This window comes from Ictalurus punctatus, chromosome 29, assembly GCF_001660625.3.
Source record: "Ictalurus punctatus breed USDA103 chromosome 29, Coco_2.0, whole genome shotgun sequence".
Classification (NCBI taxonomy): domain Eukaryota; kingdom Metazoa; phylum Chordata; class Actinopteri; order Siluriformes; family Ictaluridae; genus Ictalurus; species Ictalurus punctatus.
The window spans coordinates 7,995,310-8,021,784 of NC_030444.2; the positions used below are offsets into that span (position 1 = coordinate 7,995,310).

A 26,475-nucleotide genomic window follows, 5' to 3' on the forward strand; every position below is an offset into this window, starting at 1 on the left:
TTTTCTGTCTTTTACTAGGGAGATACATTTCTTCGATATGAAAGAAAAGTATAGTGAGTTTAGAAAGTCTGGGTCATGTTTTGGAATGTTGAATCTGCACTTTGAAGTTTGCTTTTAATAAAGAACACTTATAAAAGCACACTTTATGAAATTATATGTATTGTGCTTTGCAGATGTTAGATGTTAGTGAGATATTCTTCTGAGGTTAAGGGTAAGTTTGTATTATACGTTTCAATCCATAATGTTCGGAATTTTGCTGATCTATTTCTCCAAAGCTTTATCTTACCAGCCAGGATCAATATACAAATAAACTCATTGAGATATCCTTGACGTCTTCTCTGCATGAATGACCAATCATTTAGCAGCAAATTAAATTTAAACAATCGTCCTTGTCCATTGATAAATCTATACCCCGCCCTTCATGTCCTTTACACCATAATAGTTAAGGATGAAGATGCATTTTTCTTTTTATTGTGATGCATTTATCTTGATATCCAGACTCTTTCAGCATCAGGCCTTTAAGTACCATATACTGTTGACAGTATCTAATCTCCTTGCACGACAACGGTCATTTTATGGGTGGAGTTTATCTTAACTGAGATGTGTGCTGATGAAGGTTTGATTGTGAAGGTCACTTAAACACTGCAGTAAGAGGCTGTCTTGAAATCATTTTTCAAGCAAAGAAAAGTGGATTTGGCCTTCAGAGATTTGGCTTCTGACCTGCTGGTATTTATGTGTTTTGTGTACACAAGGCATTTTAACTCTGGAGTCCACTAGTATGAGTTATCACTCAAAAATATACAAAAAGAGCAGTCTTCTTTTTTCCATTCAATAAAATGGCAGATTAGCCCATCACTGAAGCAAGTGTTTTGAACTGTACAATATTAACTGAGCCCCTGGAAGCCCTGCCCCCTTACCCCAACTCTCATTAGTAATCTTTTATCTAATCTCGATTTTCTCACTTGAAAGATGCATCCACACTTACTATCTAGGTAAAGGGAGAATGTCTTGAATTCATTAATCTGTTGATGTATTTTACATGCACACTTTCTTATTAATTACTGTACATAACATCTTTTTCCTAGACTAGCAAGAAACAAGTAAAATTAACTTTTTTAGTATCTACATCTAAAACAAGCACGCCTTTGTCCTTTAAGTGTAGACCCAGTATGTACACACATTAAAGTTTCCACCTTAAAAAAGGACTATATTGAAAATGTACTGCGTCTCCTCCCCCCACACTGTTTCCCCCAGCAGGATTATGTATTATTTCTCTTCATGATTGACAGGCCTGCATGGCTAGTCTTTATGCTTAGACTTATACCTTGTATTATTTGTTAAAATAATTCACCATTTGGCATTTAGTCCACTTGGACTGGTTTTAACGGCAATGTAGGAATGCGGTAGTCTGAATATCTGTCATTTTTATGGACTGAAGTAGAGTTGAATTAATCAAAACAGCTCTCCCACTCTCAACCCAGACCTCCACACTGATGTGTCTTTTGGAGCATGCCCAGCTATGAAGGAAGATGTGCCAACTGATTGCTCATTTCAAGATTAAAAAGCAAAGTTCTTTTTACTGCCCTCACCCTGAGGTTTGTGCCAGACTTGGCCTGTACAAAATTTAGAGGTATTCAGCCATCTCCGGACCAAGCAGTAGAGAAAGACTTTTAGAGAAAAAGCCAATAAATTGTCCAGACACATTAGGCAAAGTGCTACCCTTAATATGAATGGTTTTAATAACAAAAGCGTCTCGAGGATTTAAATAAGCCCTGGTGGGTTTTACAGCCCCATTCTGCAAATGTGAAATCTTCAAGTCTCTGTTGTTTTTGTGATTATGTTTGTCAGGAAGAGGCTGAGGTCACTGCACTATGCCTTTAGAGTGGTGAATTATTAATTGTAACAAGCACTCCGCCACTTATCTGCTTCTGTTTATCGCCACATGCCTGACATAACTCACTGTCAGTGAAGCCGTGTAATGAATAGGTGTCAAACTTGCCAGGTGGACCAGAGTCAAACTGTGAAGAGGGCATGTCTGGCTGGCACTCCATCATCTGTAGGGTGTTGGAACATGTAATATAGTGATAGATTGTGTTCCAAAATTAATGTCGTTGGGAAAATATAATATAACAATTCAATAAATGCAATTCATACCATTCTTCAAATTCATACTATTCTGTATATTATTTGTATAACCCACTCTTTGCGGTCTAATTCTCTAATCTGTCCATTTGTACAGTTTAGATCTTCAGTGATAGTCACAGATGCATCCACTTACTTCACTCACTTTACCAATCACTTTCCTGTTTCATTTTAACCACCATTAAGCCACATTTTAAGTTCAGCAAAGAGCTCTGCTCTGTGGTCAAACTCATTAATATATTGACGCAACTTTTAAAATCTGTATTGTCACTGTAACATGACTGACTCTGTGAGACTATAGTGACACGTGAATCTAAGTCCAGGCCACATCATCCAAAATGTTTGGTGTAGACCAAAGGCAACTAGTCCAAGGTCATAAATTCTGAATGCACACTAATTGGTAGATAATGCAGTCTGTAATTGCTATAGTAAACACACTAGACATTGCAAAGAGTGCCAGAGTGCTATTTAAACAAACTGGAACTAATGAGCCACACATTAACCTAGTCCATAACCTAGTCCAAGAATTCTGCATTCAGTTGAACACTTAAGATACATCATTACTGGTAATGTGTAATGATATGTGTCATCATAGAGCAGAACTATGCCGTAATTCCTCGCTCTGTCACCAGCCAATCAATAACACAATCTGACCCAAACGGTAAACAACTACATCTGTATACACACACACACACGCACACAATTGCAATCAAAATTATTCGACCCCATTGCAAATCTGGTTTATTGTCAATATTTACAGACTTTCAGCTGTTTGCAATGAACAAATCAAACAAAAGCAATTGAAATAGTTCAATGGTGGTTTCCCCAAATTCAACTGAAAATTCAATTCATAATGATTTCTCCAGTTTCAAAATTATTCAACCCCTTCATGGTGAGCATCATTAGTACTTAGTAGAGCACCCTTTTGCTGTTATGACCTGCCTCAAACGAGATGCATAGCTTCTGGCAGCGTCCCTGAAGAATCTTAGCCCATTCCTCATGAGCAGTGGCTTCTAGTTCAGTAATATTCTTGGGTTTGCGTGCTGCAACCGCCTTCTTCAAATCCCACCAGAGATTTTCTATGGAGTTCGTCATGCTGAGGATGCCATCTGTGAGGAAGCTGAAGCTTGGACGTCATTGGACCTTCCAACAGGACAATGATCCCAAGCATACCTCAAATTCCACAAAGGCTTGATTGCAGAAGAAGTCCTGGAAGATTCTACAGGGCCTGACAAGTCACCTGACTTGAACTCCATAGAAAATCTCTGGTGGGATTTGAATAAGGTGGTTGCAGCACGCAAACTATTCAAGCCAGAAGCTATGCATCTCGTTTGCAGCAGGTCATAACAGCAAAAGGGTGCTCTACTAAGTACTAAGAATGCTTGACTAATTTTGAAACTGGAGAAGTCATTATAAGTTGCATTTTTGCATTATAAGTTGAATTTGGGGAAACCACTTGAAGCATTCATTGTGTTGAACTATTTCAATTGCTTTTGTTTGATTTGTTCACTGAAAATCTGTAAATTTTGACAACAAACCTGATTTGCAATGAGGGTTGTATAATTTTGATATATTGAAAAAAAAAAAATATATATATATATATATATATATATATATATATATATATATATATATATATATATATATATATATATATATATATATGTGTGTGTGTGTGTGTGTGTGTGTGTGTGTGTGTGTGTAGCGCCAAGGGAAGATTTAAAAGTATATTAAAAAAAACTTATGTTTTTTTGTTTTGTTTTGTTCTGTTTTTTGTTTTTTTACATTGTGGTGAAATGTATTTATGGTTTCTTAATATTGAAGTGTCAAATTATGTTATAGGCAGAACAACCTTGATTGATCAACACTTTCATCAACACCTGATTGTTAGCTTTGCAGAATTCAGCCACAGCAACATCCAATTTTCCAAGAAACCACACATTTACTTCTAGGTAGGGCTGCAACTAAAGATTATTTTGATAATCGTTTAATCTGTCAATTATTTCCAAGGCCAATTTTTATTTTATGTATTTTTTCAAAAAACATGTTATTTCACATTCTGCCCAATGTTGTCCTTCAAACACTGTGCAAATTGAAGGCTAATTATGTGAGCTATGCTATACATTGTGCAAAGGATTTTTTAAAATATTAACATTGTATTTTGAAAAAAAAAACAAAACTGATTGTCCGCAAGCTTTAAAGCAGAAGTTAACTCATTATATAAAAATTCTAATAAAAAAAAAGAAAAGAAAAACAAAAACACAAACTAAGTGTTAACTGGTAAGAGTAATTGTAACTGTTAAGAGGTTGATGTTCTGCAGTAACACACACATTCACTCATCTGAACACAGTAACATGTTTCTTTATTCTGTAAATGTATGATACTTCTTACATTTATATACTATTACATGTTCTAACCCCATTACAGTTACTGCTCTCATAAAAACAATTACTTTTGTTCCTAAATATAGAGAAATATAGCATCAACAACATATTTGATCAAAATGAATATTTTAGTCAGAGTTACTGCGGTTCTTTCCTATCGCACGCTGTTTGATTGAAGCGCATGCGTGGACTCGCGCTCATTCAGTGAAGTTTAATGGAGACCCACTCGCGGTCAGGACGAGCCTTTATGTAAAATGGAAATACTGGAGTGAATTTCTAACATTTACAGATAAGGATATAAATGTAAAAATATCATTCTGCACTGAAGAAAACACGTCTGGAACACATTAAACAGCACACACATCTGTCGCAGCATCTGACACGACAAGCCACGTTAATACCCTTACGAGTTTGTTGAAACGCTCCATATAAAACATTCTCCTGTTTTGGACGACCTGGATGGTGCACTTTTCCCCCAGCAGCTCGCTCTGTGACCTCCACTGTTTCTCATGTGTGTCTCCACAGTTTTTGTCAATTTACCTAATTTATATACTGTATGATAGTCACCAAGGTCTTGATTAATTAATGGTATTTAGGTTGGATTAAATGATAGCAGAATTTCAGAGTCCAATTTGGAAGATGTTATAGGATTCTCACTTGTCACAAAACTCACACGACAGCTACAAATACGATAACAGTTAAACATAAACTAAACATGCTAATGGACAGGAAATTCCCCTTATTACCTCAAGTTCACTTCGAATAATGTTTCAGTTTACCTGTTTATAGGATTTTCATTGCATTATCTGACAGGGAGAACAGACATTATCAAACAATCTGTTATAGAATTTTATTGGGAACATTTTGTGCAGTGTGACGAGTAACAATCTTAAACACTGCTATTATCACACAGTGTAAAACCATCTTTGGTCAGATAGAAGTCCTCTATATATGCTAAATAAGAAATCTAAATCCCTAAATTGTGCCAGTGTTGGATCCAATTCCACTTTAATACTGTCCCGAGCTTTCAAGCCTGGAGGCAGAAGCTGAAAAATCATTCAGCATGACCTTAGCATCTCTTTACAAGCATCCCTCTCGCTCTCTCTCCCTCCCTCCCTCTGTCCATCCCCCCCTCTGTCCATCCCCCATAACATTCATAGTCATTAGTGGGTAGATGTATGTAGACTTTCTGGTGAAATTCCAATGGATTTCTGCTAGTCTAATGAATGTGTCAGCTTTGTTTCACTAGTGCATCTTTCTAATTGAAATGCCCAATTTACAAACTTTAATCCAGAGCATAAGAGCTGCTAAGGGAGGCTGATGAGGGTAACACTGTTAGCGAGCCCTACACGAAAGGGGAGCTTATTCTTTCTCATTTATGGTATAGATAACATGTCTAAATTACAAGCAGAGACAACCCCATCTGTAATTGTGAGAGGTAGTAGGATCTGAACAGGCCATAAACCTGTGGAATACTGTTTTGTACTAACATGTAAAGCCATTTTTTGGACCCAGGATTTTATGAGGCCCAGAATTACTTGGACTGATAGGAGATGACCAGCTTGAGGAAAATAAGTAATAGATAGTTAAGTGTTTGTATGGACTGTCTGTTAGATAAATTGTCTTTATTAGTACAGTGTTAGGGTCTGTTTTTTTGTGTGGTTTTTAAATATATATGCACAAACTCTTTATGAAGCCCTGGCTTGTAAAGAACTCCTGCTGATTGCTACTAATATTACTCATATATTATTTTCTTTCCTCAGTTGGCATTACAATGAGAATCTACAAAGCAAAGAGGTTCTCACATTTTTTCCCTCTATTTTTACCCTCTGTTTTGTTCTTGGGTGTCTCAAATTCTTTTGAAAAAAAAAAAAAAGTTGCTGGATGCTGGATCATTACTGTATATATATATATATATATATATATATATATATATATATATATATATATATATATATATATATATATATATATATATACTGTACCATCTACAGTTTTTCTCAAAGCTTAACGAAAGAAGCTTGCAACAAGTCGCTCAATTACTGTCAAGACGTCTGAATCAAGTGTCAGCCAATACTCAGAACTAGAGATATTGTATTGAACATGAGAAAGGTGTTCGGCACATTGCTAAGTTTGACTATACAATAAAAGTTCTGATTATATTAAATGTGAATGTATGGCGTAAAATACTTTTTACGCGCAGATAAGAGGCTTCGGAGTTATAAAGCCATCTTCTGTGGTTTGCTGCTAATGGCTTTAGCATGAAGACCTTTTGTGTTCAGCACATTGTGGTTCCTTTTGGATTGCTCATATGCTGTATATACTAGTGCATAATTGGTATAGGATGCTTTATGAGCTCAAAGTCATTTAAAGATCTTTCTAAACATAATTGTTTGAAAGGTAAACTCCATCCAAAGAAGAACTTCAATATTGCCATGTGTAGTGATTCTGGGGCTCATTTGTAGGTTGGTGTTGAATTTTTGTTATTCTAGTGAGAAATTAGTGGTTGTCCGCTGCATTGATTTGACAGGTAACATTGTTAGTACAGTTACAATGGAGTTTAATAGGAGAAAACATATAAACAGTCTCAAACTTAGTTCCTAAATACAAAAGAGCAAGAGCTTCTGTTCTTAAACACAATTTCCCACCAACTTTCAATATCATATTAAGGAGAAATTGAATGTACAATTAGTGGAGATTAAACACACTGGACTCCGAGTTCAAGAATGCAGTGTAGCTATACGACAGAGCTGCTCTGAGTTACAGCAGAGACTCGGCTTGGCTAATTAGTGATTTTTGAGATGACGAGAGTGATGGTGTTGACGTATGTAGTTTTTGAGCTTTGAAGCTTTGGAACCTGATGCAGTACTGCTGTATCCGTCTCTTTAGGCGGAGATGAAGCGATAACTAAACCTCATCAGGAGGTATTTCAATGGCATTGTTGGTAGTGTTAACCAAAGTGAAAATAGACCAACATGGTGATGAAAAAAAAGGAATAAATAAGCCAACTTAGAATTTCATTAGAAAGTAAATCTTAGACGCCACTGAAGATTACATGTTAACTATAAAGATTCATATGCAAGTCATTCTGGGTGGATTTCTTCCTTTAACTCTTTTTACTAGAGGCCAAAAAGAAAAATGGAATTTCCACCCGTGTTCGTCATTGAATTTAATAGTTAATGACTAGTATGAAAGTAGACACTTAGGGCTTTAAGAATTTGCAGTTTTTCCACAAGTATTCCTTTTTTTTACCTAGCTTACTGGATTCAAATGTTATCATTTTATCGTGGCAGTTGTATACGGTGTTTTACTGTCAAAAAAGGCCTTAGTTGTGCTCTCCGTTTTATCTCTTTGCCAATGTTATTGTGGAGAGGTGTGATTTGTTTGCCCAGCAGGGAGCCCACACTCCTTCCCTTTCCCATCGGCCTGCTCACCAGCAGCTAAACACAGAGGCCCTGTTTACACTAGTGCGTTTTGTTTTAAAACGTTGTTTTAAAATGAAAATGATACTCATCCACACTGGCATTTCCGCTGTGTTTCAGAAACGATCTCCGTCAACACTACACGACTGAATATGCGCGTCACATGACCATTCATGCACACTGGGCATGCACATACAAGTGTAAACAGGAAGTTGGTTGCTAGTCACCGGCAGGCACAAAAAAAAGGGCGTTCGATGTAGGGCTTACACCGCTTGAAATGCAATTTGTTGGCGATTGCTCTAATCATAGCTCGCCTCTTGCGCATGTAGCAGCTACAGTATTATAAAATACAGAATTTAACTGCACAATGGCTTCTAAGAATGACAACAAAACCAGCAAAGCTTGCTGTTCAGTCTCATTCTTGTTGTGTATACGATCAAGGTAGCATAATGGTCATATGGTAGGGGCTTGACGAATCAGGGAAGGATACGCAATGATCCAGAAGACCCAATCAGGGAGAGAATGTGGGCGGAGCGACACCTTCATTTTCAAAGTCTTCATTTTGGTCTGTTTACACTGAAATGCGAGCCTGGAGTTTTCAAACTAAAACGGGGTCTTCAGCATTTCCAAAAGTCTCCGTTTACGAGGGTCAAATACTCCGGAGTAGTGTAGACGACAGGTGTAACTGTAGCAAAAGTTATGCGTTTTAAAACGACAACGCACTAGTGTAAACAGGGCTAGAGTCATGATACTCTACACACAGAAACCCAACAGTGTCCTGACTAATCTTATAACAGACTAGCAGCGATAAGATAATTCATTTGGTTATATTGATTGAAAATGTCCGATAAGTCGAATGTCAGTGTACGGCGAGAAAGGGTTAAACTTTAGAATCAGAAATGTTTTATAAAAACATTTTTGGCTTTTATCCAATATATATTTTCAAGTCTACCACATATTGTTTGGAACAGTATGGGTATGTTGTGTCAAAGAGTTGAATTTTTTCTCTCTGTGTCCTCTCACTGAAACATAATTAACTATGCTAAATGAAGTGAGAGAAAGTTAGAGATGAGATACACACAAAGCTTTTGGCTAATGATCACAATATTTCTCGCTTAATCTAATTTGTCATGCAAGCACAGACTAAATCTGAGCATAGACAAATTCATTCATTCATCTGCAGTGTCCTGTTTATCCTGGTCAGGGTTGCTCTGGATCTGGAGACATTGGATGTGAAACACTGGACACGGATTGGGAATACATACTGCATTTACATTTATTCATTTAGCAGGTCTTGAATTTGATATGGGCGGCTACAGGAAGCCAGTGGAGGGAGATGAAGAGGAGTGTGACATGGGAAGCTAGTCAAACATACACATTCACATACACTTTCTTACATTTACATTTACTTACGGGCGGCTGTGGCTCAGGTGGTAGAGCGGGTTGTCCACTAATCGTAGGGTTGGCGGTTCGATTCCGTCTCCACATGCTGAAGTGTTCTTGGACACTGAACCCCAAGTTGCTGCCAATGGCAAGTTAGCACCTTGCATGGCAGCTCTGCTACCATTGGTGTGTGAGTGTGTGTGTATGAATGGGTGAATGAGACACAGTGTAAAGCCCTTTTTTTCATAAAAGCGCTATATAAGTGCGCCATTTACCATTTTTACCATTTGGGCAGTTTAACATAGCCAATCCACCTACTGGCATGCTTTTGGGAGGTTAAAGGAAAACAGAGAACCCAAAGGAAACTCACACAAATACAGAGAGAGACAGTAACCTGAGCTCAGGAACAAACCTGAAGCTGTGAGGTGGCAACACCGTCCTCTGGTCAACGTACCAGGATAGACAACTGTGATTTTTGCAAATAATACCACTGCTTTTGTCCAGTATTTCTGGTTTTGAAATGTATAGCGTATACATCTGTCTGCTAGTTCTTTTGGAGCCTTTAATGTCTACAAACAGATCAAACACATTAGGAAAACATTTCTCTTCTGAATATCCCTCTGGGATTTATAAAGTCACCATCCATCCATTTATCCATCCATCCATCCATCTAACCCTCCATCTATCTATCTATCTATCTATCTACAACCCCAATTCCAAAAAAGTTTGTACAGTATGAAAAAAGCTAATAAAAAACAAAGAAGAGTGATTTGTAAATGTACTTTGACTTTTGACAAACTACTTTGACATCAAGGTATTTGATGTTTTATGTAATCAACTGCATAGTTTTTTGAAGATAAACGTTTATTTTGAAATTAATGCATGCATCATTCCACAAAATTTGGGACCGGGGCAATTTAGGACTAATAGCGATTTCACAAGTTGAAATAATAAGGTGATGTGAAACAGGTGAGGCAATCGTTTAATCATAGTACAACACCAATTCCAAAACAGTTGGGACACTGTGTAAAATGTAATTTGGAAATCTCATAAACCCGTATGTATTCACAATAGAACATAGAAAAAATATCAAATGTTTAAACTGAGGAAATGTATCATTTTAAGGAAAAAATAAGGTAATTTTGAATTTGTTGGTCACAACACGTCTCAAAACAGTTGGGACAGATGCAACAAAAGGCTGCAAAAGTAAGTGTTATTAAAAAGAAACAGCTGGAGGAACATTTTGCAACTAATTAGGTTAATTGGTAACAGGTCAGTAACATGATTGGGTATAAAAAAGAGTATCTTAGAGTGGCAGAGTCTCTGAGAAGTAAATATGGGATGGAATCTGGATGGAAGCATATGTTGCTGTAAAACCTGTATATACCTTTCAGCATTGATTATGCCTTTACATCAACCATACATCAACACTGTCCAGAAGTGCCATCGACTTCTCTGAGCTCAGTCTCATCTGAGATGGACAGTAGCACAGTGGAATCGTGTTTTGTGGTTCAACAAGTCAACATTTCAAATAGTTTTTGGGCAAAACAGCTGTCGTGTTCTCCGGGCCAAAGAGGAAAAGGATCAACCAAACTGTTATCAGCGTCAGATCCAAAAGCCAGCATCTGTCATGATATGGGTGTGTGCCAGTGCCCATGGCATGGGTAATTTGCACATCTGTGAGGGCAGCATTAATGCAGAACGATATGTACACATTTTAAAGCAACATATGCTGCCATCCAGAGCACGACAACGCCAAACCACATTCTGCCCGGATTACAAGTGCGTGGTTGCGTAACAGAGAGTGCGGGTGCTCACATAGCCCGCCTGCAGTCCTGACCTGTCTCCAGTTAAGAATGTGTGGTGCATTATGAAGCGCAAAATAAAGCAATGAAGGCTCTGTTCAAAATTCCACTTGCTAATCTTAACCAACAGGTGTCTTCACGCAGAGCCCAAATGCTTAATAAGTGTTATTAAAAGAATAGGTGATGTTACACAGTGGCAAACTTTTTTGGAGTGTGTTGCAGTCATCAGATTTGAAATGAGTGTATATTTTCAAAAATAAATAAAATTCACAAAGTAAAACATCAAATATTGTTTTAACAATGGGTTTTCAATATAGTAAAGGGTGAATTGAATTCTCAAACGACTTACTTTGTCTCAACTTTTTCGGAATTGGGGTTGTGCCTCTTAATGACCAAGATTAAATGTTAAAATGCAAATAAATTTTAAATGAACATTCACAGTTGTTCTTGTCTATAGGTGCATCTCAATCAGCTCACTAGGTCGTGAATCAGTATATGGTGTACATGTTCGGCACTGTTAAGGACCCTGGCTCACTACACATTTGGACACTGATGTCTCAATTTCCAACGACATGACTACGTACTCACATTGTAATACATCACCACTTGCATTTATCAACAACACGCAGTACTGATAGCGTTCTGACATTATATTTGTTAGCATTTCTGTCATGGTACTTCAAGCAGGATCATAGGCTAGCTAGTGGATTTTTTAAAATCTTTAAACACTTAAAAGTCATGGGACTCAAATAAACCATATATAGTACATCATAAAGTTAAAAATCTCTAACTTAAGTTATACTTTTAGAGCTAAAACAACATTAACAAGCTACTTACATTTGTAAATGAAGATGGTTGAGAGTTCGTCCGCCAGTTTTGTCAAGCTGAGAGGCTTCAGAAAAGATGACGTAAGGGAACATAGTGAGACAGCATTTAAAATTGCAGATTCCCTGATCAGTGCCCTGTCTACTGAACTAGGGAACTGGTTGAGACCCTATTTTTTGTGATCTGAAATTTTTTTATCTGAATTTTCAGAACTGAATCTGAACCAAAATTTCTACACTTGATTATTATAAAATTTTATTTGAAATCTTGGAGACGAATTCAAGCCATGGAATACAATTTCAATTTCATCTAATTCAAATACAAGGCTTCACTTACAAATTCAAATAAAGGCATGAAAATCTATAATTATACATTGTAAATTTCAGATTGTAGTGAAACTTTTCTCATTCCATAGATGTACACCATGCTGAAAATCTCAGTCGGCAGGTCTCTCGTTTTTATGAAAATTAGTATTGTAAGTTTCTGCAATTACAAACATAATATATAAAATATATACAGTACCTACTACATAGTAAGTCTTCTGTGGTGTGGATTGTATTAAGAAACATTAAATAAAGCTGTATTAGATTATAAATTCTACATTAATACTGTTACAGGTATTTTTCTTCATCATTTTAATAACTACTGCTAAATCAGAGCAACTCATTTACCTCATATAACCTGCAAGAAGGAACCATTTCTAACAAGACATTTCTCTAACAGATTTATACTCCAATATTGAATTACACCACAAAGTGCTCAGCCATCATAAGTGAAGGAAAGGGAGGGGGTCTGTGGAAAACATTAAGATTTGTTTTACTCTCATGCCTGACAAGTTATTAAAAATGCATGGGCTGTGAAGAAAACATAGGCCTTTCATCGCACAATCTCTGAATAAAACTTTTAGATGTGAGTCCAACAACAGCTATTAGTCTTCTCAGCCTTCACATTTAAGCATTTTCAACAGAAATGTGGCTTTTGATCGATGACACTTAGCCTTGATAAAGCTATCTTTTGCATTGCCATAATGGAATCCTTTAATATTTCTCATGTTGTTTCTCAGGGATCCATTAGTCCATGTTGAAATGCTTTTTTCATCTGTGTAAAAGGTTTCTGAGGGCAGTGGTAGCTCAGTGGTTAAGATATAGGAATACTGATCAAATACTGATTGGAATACAAATCCCAGCACCACCAAGCTGGGCCTTTGAGCAAGGCCTTTAACCCTCAATTCCTCAGTTGTGTAAAAAAATAGATAAATGTAACTCTGGATAAGGGTGTCTGCCAAATGCCATAAATGTAAATGTAATGTAAATGTTTCAACATGAAATCGTGTTCTAATACCAAGAGATGATCAACAATGCCTCATACTTGCACATTTATAAAAATAAATAAATAAATAAATAAATTCTTATGATCCCAATTCATATGAAAGTTATCGAAGGTTAAAGTAAGAGTAAATTTAATGGCTAAAGCTTTTTTTTTATGATGTCATTTGAACAATCCAATACATAATTGGTGAGCAAAATGAGACTAACATAATTTGGCTGTGGATTATTCCTTTTAATTATTCCTAATTATTCCTCTATTCTTATAACCTCCCCTTTTTCTAGTCTGGATTCTTTTGCTTGCTTTACAATATGGCTCTAGCCTTGTTTGTTTACCATATTTGAAGTCTCATTCAAAGTGTGTATACAAATATCAAAGCTCATTTACAGTATACATCATTCATATACTCATTCTTGCTCAACAACAATCAGGAAGGACCTCTTTAATTGTTTAATGAGTTCTTAATAAGTTCTTATAATGCTTCTCAGTTAGGATTTTAAAAACATGAATACATGAAAGTGTCTGAAATGGAGAAATGCAATTTATTAAATATAAAATGAAATCTAGCAGTCTATGTTCAACATTAGACTAAGTATATATTTAACATCGGTTAACTATGTTTAATAGGAATGCCACTGAAGTGTTTTGGCTAAAAATGGTCAACAATGGAGAAAAGATTTTATGTAAAAATTTTGGTGATAAATTAAAGCAATAAGCCCCAAGAACAGTGATTTTTGAACAGCGTTGTTAGGCTTGACATGGAGAGGAGTGCTGAAAACCTCCTTCACTGTACTAAAATCACTGTAAACCAAGACTTGTTGGGCTTACCGCTTTTATAAAATGGTTACTAAATTATTATATTTTTAAAAATTCTCTTTTTTTTGTTAACTGTTTACTGCACATTTCTGCAGAATCGCATAATAATTCACCATCAGGCTGAGTTTACACAATTGCCAGCTAGCAGTTCCCGACTGCACAGTTGGTAATATTGTTACACCCTCCCATACTCTCCATAGACCTGAAATTGTTGAAATGCTTGTTTTCCTTTCTTTTTTTTTCAAGCTAATGATTTTGGACTATGAAATTGTTTATCACCTATTTTTTAAATCTTAGCAGTGAAAAATCAATATCGCACAAGTGTTGCAAAACGTATATTTATTTTGTAAAGTAATATGCTGTATTTCAGTCACTCCATGACTGTGTTCGACTTCTCAAGCATTTGTTTACATCATATTAACAGAACATGAACAAGGAGCAGGGATTTCTTATTACAAATGTGCTTAACGTTTGCACATTCGGAACATTAAGCCCCTAATTTATTCAAGATTTGTGTGTATAAACATGTCCAAACTGATTTTTCTATCTGGTTATGTGAAGGATTGTGTTTTTTGAATAAACGAAAAGCATGTCTTGTCTTTTTGTGCATGTTTGCATATGCACACTAAATGCTAATTTGCCATTCAGAATTTTGCAGCTGTTCATTTTAAATTGGCAGTTGCAAAAAAGTGTTGTGAGCGATGAGAGAGAACAAAGGTGCAAGTTTCAACTTTATGCAAATAAACAGAAGCAGGTGAATCAAGGGGCAAAGATCTGTTGTCTAATTATACGGTTCACCCAATAATTCATGGACAAAGTTACTTATAGCATTATCTCAGTTCTCTGTAATGCATGACCTTATTCTACATGATTGTAAAGATAAAAAGAAAAGAAATAGGGATTGAACAGCTTAGTAAAAGGTTAAAATAAGTAATTAAATGATTAAAAGATTCATTTGTAAACATCGTGTGCAGGTGAAGTGGCGAGCCGAAGGTGTGGGAAAATATTTGCACCGAATGCAGTCTACACGTATTGTTAATGAATATGACGTTTGGTGTGTTTACTTAAAAGTGCAAAATATGGGGCAGGTTCAATGCAAATAGATTTATTAAGCATCTGCAAATGTTTACTAAACTATAAAGTCACTCATAAATCACCTGAAAGGCAGGATATTTCAGATCCAAGTTAACCCTGGTTATCAAGAACAATTAGCAAAAACATATTGTAATATTGTTTCCTGCCCCTGCTTTGCATGCGAAGTCCTTTATGAAAATCATTTGCGCCATGGCCACTAACCCCACCGTTACAGTTTATCAGAGTCCACACACAATCTAGCACTCTTTATATTTGTATTTACATTTACAGCATTTGGCAGACACCCTTATCCAGAGTGACTTACAGTTATCTCATTTGTACATCTGAGCAGTTGAGAGTTTAGAGCCTTGCTCAAGAGCCCAACAGTGGCAGCTTGGCAGGGACTCATGACCTTCCAATCAGTAGTCCAGCATCTTAACCACTGAGCTACCCACTATTTATTTAGCTTTGTAAATCAGGGTCTGGGTGCATAATGATGTTCCATGTTGTAATACTCAGCAGTCCATTGTACTGTAATTTAGACTTCTTCAGGTTTTAAGATCTCTTGTCTGTTCTTCGTACAAAGCTCACACCTATTGCTGGTCAGTTGATGGTACTCTTGTGTCACGTGCATTACTGTCGGCTCCTTTAACAGCTCAAAATAATTTTAATTGTGGACACATTCACTTTTAACTGTTCTACAAACTGTTCTACAATCTTGATATAGTGTGGCACCATAAAAAAAAAAAAATATATATATATATATATATATATATATATATATATATATATATATATATATATATATATATATATATAGCTACTGTAGGAAACAACATCCTACGGAATAATTACAAGACATCGATATAGACAAGGTCTTGAGCTCCTAAAAACTTTGCGGCTGAAGGTGAAATTGTGCGCTTGTCCCTCATGGGAAAGCTTCATGGGAATCGTTAATGGTGGGGATCAATCTGTAGGGCCTGATCCCCAGGGTGAATGGTGAGGGGCATCCAGACACTTTCTAAGGGCCTGAGAGTATAACTCCATTTAGAGCTCATCTTTGGCTTCCAGGGCTGAATCTGTGTATAATGGAACCCAGCTTGCTTGGTTGGGGGAAAAAAACACTCAAGCACACTAGTAGTATATAGTCACAGAACTGTTAGCCTTCAGGCAGTGGGGATGTGGAATTTGAGAGGGGCAAACAATATGGCAGAGGAAGTGTAGGGTTAGTAGAGGAGCACCAACTCCAACCCCAAGCTGTCTAGCATAGTACGCTAACTATTAGCAATATCATGACAAGCTTGTCTCTTAGCTTGTTGGCTAGACACTAAGGCATGTGAGGTGGGCCTGCAGTACCTCAGCCCCAGTGCATTTGTTCAACAGCAAGCAGCAGGCAACGTAGCAAGGGACTTGACCATGTTAGCTACAGGCCTAGAGTACTGGTTAGGCAACCTGGGCAGCCATGTGGTGAGAGCCAAAGCAGACGGGGAGTCCCCATTTGGCAGAGATATGAGGGGAAATGGAAGGAAGCCGGACACATGCTGGCAGAGACCAGCTAACATTGCAAGCTCTGTGGTGAAGGGTGTGGTATGGTGAGAGAGGGTCACTCTACCACACTAACGACAAAGCTACCATTAACATGCAAGTTAGTCAATTTAACAAGGGTGTAAGTAATACATATTATTTGTTGAGGCAGTGATAAATATGAATTTAAACTGAATTTAAATATATATTTAAAAATCGGACTTAAACCATATATAATTGTATTGCACTTTTTGATACCTGTGTCTCAATGCATCATTTAAGCAGGCAATTTGGTCTAACTTTATTTGTTTGCCATGGGTCATTTAAATAGCATGCTGTGAAGTTCATTATTTGAACATCATGATTGAGTATACATTTTTAAGAGCTTTAATTAGATTTAATTGGGTGATATCCCTCAGCAGAGCTTTATGATTTGTGTTTGTATTTGTGGTTTTTTTTCAATCATTAAAGTCTTTTATTGTGGGTGAGGTAGTGTTTCTGCCTCATAGCTCCAGGGTCCCTGGTTAAATCCTGAGCTTGGGTTACTGTCTGTGTTGAGATATGTATCATCTCCCTGGGTCTACATGGGTTTCCTCCAGGTTCTCTGGTTTCCTGCCACCTCCCAAGCTGGACTGGCTACTCTAACTTGCCCTTAGGTGTGAATGTGTGTGTGTGTCACTATATATGATGACATCATGGTAATTGGTGACGGTGATCCAGGGTATATTTCTGCCTCATATTCAGTTCCCAGGATAGTTTCTGAATCCCCCTGTTACTGAAGATGAATTAATGAGTGAGCATTTTTTGAGGAATATTTAAATATTTGGGCCATTATTTGTTGGAAAAAAACAAAACAACGTATACGTATATACAAACTATGCTTAAGTTGATTATAATGTAGGAAGATAAACTACACTTAAGAAAGTCAAAACAGTGTTGCTTTTTGAATATAGCTCCCTGTCTAACTTCTGGTCATTTTGTGTATTGCTACTAAAAATATGTTATGGGCATGAACAGCAGTTGTCGTGCTGTCCTGATAAAACTGTTATGACTCTCAGTCTAAAATGAAAAATCTCAGATTGGAAGCAAATTGATGGTCCAAATAAGGAAAAAATCAGATTACATTTTTTTTCCATCTCCCTAGCACTGTGTGGAGAACTATACAAGGTTTCCTCCCCTGTATGTAACAGAGATATTGATTCAGGGGTTGGAAATCTGATTTATTGCACAGGGAGTAAGCCGACGTGGACCCGTCTGACTTCTGCTACGCTGGACGTGACAGAGATTAGTTAGTGCTGCATAGTAAAGTTTCTGATATCGTTTTTTCTCCAGGTCTTTTAGGCTTTGATTTTTACTTATTAGGGGACATTATATATATATATATATATATATATATATATATATATATATATATATATATATATATATATATATATATATATATATATAAAGGGAATTACATTTGCACTCAACTTTTCAATTTTCTAAATTAAAAATACATAGACACTGATGTGAATATTTCTTTTATACAATTAATCACTCAAATTGGCATTGCTTTTATGGCACTATGCAAAATCAGTCACAAATCTTCATTTAAAATTCCATTTAAACCAATCATCAATTTAATCATCATAAATCTTCAGGTGGATGAGATCACATTCTGAATCTCAGCCCCAATTGCAGTTTCTCTCTCTCACACACACACACACACACACACACACACACACACACACACACACACACACACACACACACACACACACACACACACACACACACACACACACACACACACACACACACACACACACACACACACACACACACACAGAGAGAGAGATTGAGATTGAGATTAATAATTCATGGCCGGGCGATATATTCCTGCATGCCTATTACTAACTGAGCCTCATCAGGATATGAGGTCAGACTAATTAAAAGCCAGCTCATTTTGCCACTGCTTGAGGAGGCTTTAGGGAAGTCTGCCATTTATTTATAACTTCCAACTTCCAAAGGAGAGCAATAAAGCTTTCACTGGATTTTTACGTGACAGCAGAAACAGGCCTGAGGTCAGTTTTAATGGTATTGATGCAAGGCAGTGTGAGGAAGAGAAATGTGGGAATTGATCTTAGTTCAGTTATTAGACTTTTATCAGTAGTCTGTCACTAGGATCTGGTGAAACCATCAGAGCGGGTATGCAGCATAACTTTAAGAAATATGTATTGCATATAATATAGGTGTCTGTTAATATTAAACACCCTGTTAACTGCCCAGTTTCACTGTATTATTTGAGCGGTGTGTCAGATTGACAGTTCTATTGTAATAGCATACTTGTATATTATACCCTGCTTACTGCACAAGTACTGTAAATATTGGTCCATACTGCAGTACATACTGCTCCAGTTTATACTGTAACTAATTCAACCTGCTGTTGAAATATAAATTATAACACATACTGCTCCTGTATATACTTTATACTACATACTCCTCCTCTATATAATATGTACTACATACTCCTCCTGTATATAATATGTACTACATACTCCTCCTGTATATAATATGTATTACATACTCCTCCTGTATATAATATGTACTACACACTGCTCCAGTATGTATAATATACTGCATACTCCTCTGGCAGGATACTTTGGCCCAAGTAGTACATCATCCAGACATTTTTTTGGGGCACTGAAAATATTCATATGCTACACTCTGTGTACTACATACTTCTTTTATATATGTATATATATATATATATATATATATATATATATATATATATATATATATATATATATATATATATATATATATATAATTTAGTATTAGTAGTATGCATATAGTATGACATTTAAGTCTTTTTGTTATGTTCATCCTGATTTTGTCTCTATTGATCCTTTCCACTCTGTATCCCTATCTGTGCCTCTATCTGTCTATCGGTTTGCCCCCTACTCTTTCCTTATATGGTCACAGTTCTTCTTTCTTTGTTAACTTACTCTCTGTTGATTCGGACTTTCCTCGAGTGTTTCAACTTGTTGCTAGTTTCCCCATATACTCCCATGTGTGGCAGCAAGATATTTCATGTTTGTGTGCAATGTCTTGAGCTGCAGGTCCTCAAGTCTAGGGATTTTATAGTTCCATTTTTGTTTCAAATTCTTCAAAGTTTTTGTTTTTTTTAAATTATTGAATACCCTTTTTTTTCTGCCAACCTGCATTTTGACACATGCTTTATGAACCTGTGGTGACAACTTGAAGAACCTAAATACACATGCTTTAAGCACTTGCATCCCTCACCTCATGCATGATACATGGTGAGAAAAATTAACTCCCTCAAGATGGATTCATGTGATTCTATCTTCAGATTTGTCCAAAAGAAAGCTCTTCTTATGTTTTATTTTGAACATTAATACATTTTGTCACTGATCACAATTTTCGTGCCTAATATAGCCTTAATGTAAACTGTCCTTTTGAATGTTAGGAATGCTACCCCATCATCAATTTTTAATAACAATAACAATGTGAAAGCCTCATTCTAGCCATGTCATATGTCAGCAAAAAAGCATTTCTGAAATCTCTAAGATCTCTAATAGAGATTTGTTGGCCCAGTCTGTAAAAGCAGGTGTGAAAAGGAGAAACCAATACAGCAAGAGATATCGCTGTGTTTTTTAGCTATAGAAAAAGAAATTACAGCCTTCAAATCTTCCTAAATGGAGCAGGTGGGCTTCAGCGACTCTAAGATCAGCTTTTCAAAGGCAATAAATAATGCTCTATATTGTTAGACGGTGCTAAACAGTGGCATAATTGATGTACTGTTGGGAGAAGAGTCATTCAGGATCAGATCACTGACATTTCATCATAAAACATGTTAATTTTGTCTTGGGATTTACTTATTGATTGTTTTCTGCACTATATTTGAATGAGATGCTCAAGTGTGATATACGAAGCAGAAACATGACACAAAGCATATGGACTGGATGTATGGCTATATACTGCCCCCTTGTGGTGTGCATGAGTGCTTGGCTTTCAAAAATTAAATCGGAAAAGGATGAACAGGGAACACTTTGAAACTAAGCACAAATGCAAAATTGCGTTCTCCATTTAAGTTCAGTTAGGTGTATTTATCTGGTTACTCATATTAAAATGAAATATAACCTGTCAAGTATTTATACAATTTAGGTTTTTTAGTAAAAATCTGGCATTAAATATGAACTGATTTACAAATAACAAAAATAACAAAACAATTAAACATCCAACAGACTGATTTAACTGTATAATGCACCAAATTGTGTTTTATTTGAGCAAAATTATTTATATCATGGAATTATATTTTTAAAAAAACCTGTATATGAGAACTGGATTTTTAAATAGGTTATATTAGAGGTCACCTGATTGAACGGTTTTGCTGATTAATTGGCACCAATAACTAATTTCTGGAACTATCGGTTATCTGCAAAAATCGGTTGGTTGGTTCAGTTGGGATGTACATCTTATATTTACTAATATTTATTAATGGTTATATATATATATATATATATATATATATATATATATATATATATATATATATATATATATATATATATATATATATAATTTTTAAAAAGTACAGTACATTTTCAGGGTATAGTCAGTACTGTTTATTTTTGTAATCAAATTCAGCAATATTTTACTTTGAGTCAGGGACGTTGCTAGGAAAATATAGTTCTACAGTTACTCTGAAAAGTGGCATTCAGAACATGCTGCAGTTCTACATCCCAGAGGTGGACGATGTTGAACAGGTGGTGGATGAAGTGGATGAAATCAACATGAAGGAGTTTTTAGAACTGGAGAAAAAATTAAAAGATTCGTAGTCCCAGCTTGTTTTGTCGACCTGCAGAGAGAAAGACCAAGAACATCGACCAGTGGCCATTATACCCAGTTGTAATAGTATTCTGATCTCTAAGTAATTATATCCCCCCCCCCCCCCCCCCCCCCCTCGAGGAAATCAATATATCAGCCGGTATATTTTCTTTTTGATTTCTTTTTTTTCATCAACGGTTCGATTCCATCGCATTTTAAACCTGTTCTGTTTAACTATTACACTTTGTACAAAGCTGTTCCACTGTAACAGTTTAACTGTTACACAGTTACATTGGTTTTTATTAATGATGCTGAGCATGATGACGGTTACAGTTCGGCTGCTCACACACACCTGCTGCAGACTCACACTCAGACAGCTTGAGCGAAGAATGACGCGGTCACACCCACTCCTGGTCTTAAAGGGAAATACTCCCAGATCATTACAAGAGGTGACGCAACACAAGGGATCACCAAACCGTGTCAATCATTCAATTACATATCGTGTCATGTACAGTATACTCGGACAGACAAATAAGACTGTAGCTAGACTACACAGTAGCCCGATTATAATTGCCCATGTAAACATAGTTAATGTAATTAACAAAGACAATGTGCTGATTGCCGTCTCACTTTCTCTCTAAATAAAATCCAAAAAGTATTTTGGAACCTGTGTGTGAAATTGTGTCAATGGCTGATAAATGAAAAATGGCACATTCAAAAATAAAATCTTAAAAACATTAAACATATAAACAGTAAACCTCTCATTAACCTGAATCCTATACATTAATCAATTAACCTTTTATCACCATTTAAAAAACCAACCCTATACACATCAACAACTATCTGAAAAATAGCATATTTATGGCACAGTTAAAGGAGATGGTACAAAAATGATAAATAAAGCATGTATTCCACAATTGATTTAAAAAAAAATATTTAATTACATATTCGGAAAGTAATATTTGGTCCGTATACGTTGCGTTCATTCATTTTTGGTTTCAGAATTGAAAAACAAAATCTAAATAACCAATCACAAAATAAGACGACAAGAACATATAAATGAGGCATACTTGAAATATTGTGCATTTATTGAGCAAAAATGGGTTTTAAACAAAGTTTATTAGTAATTTAATTTTCAATATTAAAGCGAAGAAATAATGACTGCGCTGTTATTTGTATTTTGTTTTCCAATTTTGAAACCAAAAATGAATGAATGCAAAGTACACAGACCTAAGATGACGTTATAAATGAATATGACGTTATAAATGGAAAATTCAAAATTGAAAAATTCACCATTTTGCTTGTGCTTCCTGGCTTTAATTTAATGAATTAATTAATTTTTATATTTTCGTAATTAGTATGCAGGACATGTTAGAAAGACTGTGTTTCTAACATGTCCTGTGTTACTATGTTGTGAAAGTAACTAATTTTAGAACCAGAGTAAATCACTCAGAGTATATAAAAAAAAGAGGCAAGTAAAGATAATGAACCATGAAAATGAACAACCCCTCTCCAAAGCATTAATTTAAATCAGGTTATTCAGATTTGGGAGAATGGAGACCATTTGTTAGCTCGCATGTCTGTACCTCACCTCCAGTCATTTTAATCAAATACGAGTGGGATTAGTGCGCAAGTAGATATCTAAATTTGGCAACAGTTAAATGATTCTGTCTTTCCATCCCAAAGGCAGAGAAATGATTCATTCACGGTGCATAAGTAATTAACATTAGACGCACACACATGCCGACACAGTGTTTGTCCTTCATAGGCCTGCAAGTGAAAAATCGTAATTTATGAGACGCAGAATTGAAGCATGTAATAGTACTAAGTAATCACAATAGCTTACAGTATACAGTGAGCCTGTGCCCTCTGTAACCTCTGATTCCTGTTCTTGGCTGCCAGTGTGTGATGTGCTGTGCTTTCTGAGATGCTTTTCTGCTCATGTTTGTAAAGACTGGATATATGAGTTACTGTAGTCTTCCTATCAGTTCAAACCAGACTAGCCATTCTCATGTGACCTCTAGCATCAACAAGGCATTTTTGCCTGAAGAACTGCTGCTTACTGGATGTTTTTTTTTTGTTTGTTTTGTTTTTTACACTATTCTGTGCAAACTCTAGACACTATTGTGTGTGTGAAAATCCCAGGAGATCAGCAGTTTGCAACCCTGTTTGTGACCCTGCCCAGGATAAAGTGCTTACTTGAGACAAATGAATGAATGCTTAAATGGTATAACATGAATAAGTCATTAGTTATTGTGTAAGTAAAAGCAAAATACCTGTCTTTTTTATGCTTATTGCAATACCAATTTTTTTTAGCTTTTGTTCTAAATACAAGCCTATTATTTACACAGTAATAATGGGAACCTGGCGATTATCAGTAACTAAAGGGTTCCAGCATCATCGCTTTTGTTCCTTTTGAACGGAAATACACAAAATGACAAGTACCATCCTTTCAAGTCTATTTGACGTTTCCAGGTCACACCAGGAACGGAGTCTATTTTGATCACTGGGCCAAACTGACCGCTGGAAGGGTTCATTTTCATTTTGTTACCTCAATTCTTATCAGACTCCCAGCTGAGGTTATGCGTGTCTGAGCATTGAAACCCAGGAGATAAAACGGCATAAATTTAGTCATGACACGACTGAGCTGAAATCTCCTCAGTGGGTAGTGACGAAGCTATTGTCTGAGGCAGAGTGGCCTTAATGATCACCAGAGAGACTTGGGATGTAAATGTGGCGAATGGTTGTCCTAGTTTGGTGAAATTTATGTGGCATTAAAAATGGGTATGATTTCCTGAAATCATTTTTAATTGTGTCTTTGATTGCCTTTGTGCATGCCGGCATCTCATGCTTTTAACTAAAATAACCACAACACTCCAGCACTCAGACATCAATATGCATGGACCCATATAATGGTTCCATTAAGTTAACTTTTGTTGTGACAATTTAAGCCTCAATTATTGGTGCAATTAAGCTTAGTCTCAGCACTCATCTGTACCTGACATTGACTCCCAATAAGAACTGGCATAGTGAATACCCCTGTTGCATAATGCACAATAAGACTGAAGCACATTTACTTTAATAATTTATAAGCCTAGCCATTAATGACCTGGTGTCACCCAGATGATGTCCCACTATCCAGTGTCACCCCAGTGCTGCTTCATTGTTTTGTTTTGTTCTTGGTGTTGATTTAATCTTGTTTCAGTGCTACTCCAATGTTGTTTCAGTGGTGTTAATGGTGTTCCAGTTTTGTTTCAGTGTTGTTTTGCTGTTGTTTCAGTGTTCCTTCATATTTGCTTTTGTGTTGCTTAATTGTAGTTTTGGTGTTGCATCAGTGTTGCTTTAGTTTTGCATCAGTGTTGTTTTAGTGTTTTATTCTTGTTTCAGTGCTACTCCAGTGTTGTTTTAGTGTTGTTCCAGTGTTGTTCCAGTTTAATTTTGGTGTTGTTTTAGTGCTGCTTCATTATTCTTTTGGTATTGCTCCATTGTTTTTTTTGGTGTTGTTTTTATCTTGTTTCATTCAGTGCTACTCCAATGTTGTTTCAGTGGTGTTAATAGTGTTGTTTCAATTTCATTTCAGTGTTGTTTTGGTGTTGTTTCAGTGTTCCTTCATTTTTGCTTTGGTGTTGCATTTGTGTTGCTTTAGTGTTGTTTCATTGTAGTTTCAGTGTTGCATCAGTGTTGTTTTAGTGGTGATTCAGCATTGCTTCTGTGGTACATGGGCATTGTTTCGGTGCTGCTTCAGTGTTGCTTCATTGTAGTTTCTCTGTTGCTTCAGTGGTGTTTCATTATTGTTTTGTATTGTTTCAGTCATGCCTTGGTGTTGTTCCAGTGTTGATTTAGTGTAGCATCAGTGTTGTTTTAGTGGTGTTTCAGTGGTGTTTCAGGCTGTGTGTCTGAAGTCTTGTGGTGTCCAGTTGAGTTCAGTTTTAAGTCCACGTGAACTTATTTATTTATTTATTTTTACCAGTTTGAGTTTGCTAGCCTTGGAAATGATGTATGAAGCCATGAAATAAAACATACTGATGCTTTCAGGCATGGTCACAGACCATCTTTTTCCTCACAATCGTTAAGATCCTATTGAAAAATGTTATTCAGCAAAGCAAGTTTAGCTTATGTAGGTACTTAGAGGGCCTATTAAATTACTGACTTATTTATTGATTGATTTAAAAAGAACAATTGCAAAAATATTTAAATTAATTCTATGTGTGTTTACATAGTAAGTTCAGATCTGAAAGCGATCCACCAGACTATTTTCAGATCCTGAGGCTTAATTTTGAGAAATGTTCCTGTTATTAAGTTTTATTTAGTCTTTAAATGGCAGCCAATCTTTAACAAATCACAGTGCAGGTGCTAGACATACATTTGCATTGGCAACACCTTATATTTCTTTATGCTCTTTGGTAGAAACACCCTGTGTTCATTAATTCAATTAAATTCAGTTTTATTTATATATTACTTTTAACAATGGACATAGTCCCAAAGCAGCTTTACAGAAGTATGTAAATTCAGGATACAGATTTTAAATGAATGCATTTATCCCTAATGAGCAACCCAGAAGCGACGGTAGCAAGGAAAAACTCCCTGAGACGATATGAGGAAGAAACCTTGAGAGGAACCAGACTCCAAAGGGAACCCATCCACAACTGGGTGACACCGGATAGTGCAAATATAAATAAATAAATCCCTTCTATAAATGTGCTAATACTACATAGTTTTTACATGAAGTCTGTTTTGTTGAACTTATCTACTGTTCACTGATGGAGACTTGAGTGCAAAACTGTTTGTGTTAATTGCAGTCCTAAAGCTATTAGAGTAATTGTAGTCCTAGCCATCATAGTATAACTGTTCATATGAATTAAGGTCCAAAGCCATCTTCATGGTTTTTAAGTGGTACCATCCTCAGCAATCTCAATGATCTTTAGACTGCACCATGT

The 26,475-nt window shown here is 36.2% G+C and overlaps 1 protein-coding gene across 3 annotated transcripts in view; it reads left to right on the forward strand.

Moving 5' to 3' along the window:
- Positions 1-26,475, forward strand: part of LOC108260876 (Kv channel-interacting protein 2) — a 249,109-nt gene that overhangs the window by 204,264 nt on the left and 18,370 nt on the right. The gene's annotated exons all lie outside the window — the stretch shown is intronic.